Source organism: Bison bison, unplaced genomic scaffold (genome assembly GCF_000754665.1).
Source record: "Bison bison bison isolate TAMUID 2011002044 unplaced genomic scaffold, Bison_UMD1.0 scf7180017864526, whole genome shotgun sequence".
In the NCBI taxonomy this organism is placed as follows: domain Eukaryota; kingdom Metazoa; phylum Chordata; class Mammalia; order Artiodactyla; family Bovidae; genus Bison; species Bison bison.
Window position 1 is genome coordinate 915,225 of NW_011495077.1, and position 844 is coordinate 916,068.

Consider the following 844-nt stretch of genomic DNA (forward strand, 5'->3'; position numbering starts at 1 on the left):
GGGCTGAGTTCCTTGCTGCTGGAGAATTTGCTTGGTATGTCTTTCCCTGAAACTTGTTTCACCCAGAGAGGTTTACAGCGTTATATGGAGAAGAGAAGAGTGAGGAGGGAGTTAGAGGTGACCCGAATAAGATGAGGTGGAATCAATAGAGGAGAGAGTGGGCTATTCACTAATCTCTTCCTTATGTGCACTCCACAACTGGACCGCCCAGAGTTGTTCATAGAGTTATACAGAGAAGAGAAGAAGGAGGAAGGTGGCAGAGGTGGCCAGGAGGATAAAAGGGGGGAATGAAAAGGAGGGAGACAGATCCAGCCAGTAATCAGCTCCCTAAGTGTTCTCCACCATCTGGAACACACAGAAATTCACAGAGTTGGGTAGAGTAGAGAGGGGTTAGGGAGGAGACACAGGCGACCTAGTGGAGAAAAAGGAGAGTCCAAAGGGAGAGAGAGCAGTTAAGCCAGTAATCTCGCACCCTAGTGAAAAATGGGTACTGAAGATTGTGTTCTTAAAGGTACAAAATTGGTAACAAATACATAAAAGCAAAAATTAAAAATCTAGAGTAGAGTTTGGAATTTCAAAACTATGATGTTAAAGAAAAGAAGAAGGAAAAGAAAGAGAGAAAAAACGAACAAACAAAAACAAACAAGGTCTCAAAAATTATAAAGAAAATATAGGTACAAAATTGATAACTAATACCAAAAAGCAAAAGTTAAAAATCTAGAGTAGAGTTTGGAATTTCAAAAATACAATGTTAAAAAAAGAAGAAGAAAAAGAAAGAGAGAAGGAAAAAAAAAACAAACAAGAACAAACAAAGTCGCATAAATTAATAAAAAAAAATACAGGT

At 38.4% G+C, this 844-nt stretch overlaps 1 gene segment (V, D, J or C); it reads left to right on the top strand.

Annotated features, from left to right (window-relative positions):
• Nucleotides 1-844, top strand: part of LOC104981963 — a 916,007-nt gene that overhangs the window by 485,531 nt on the left and 429,632 nt on the right.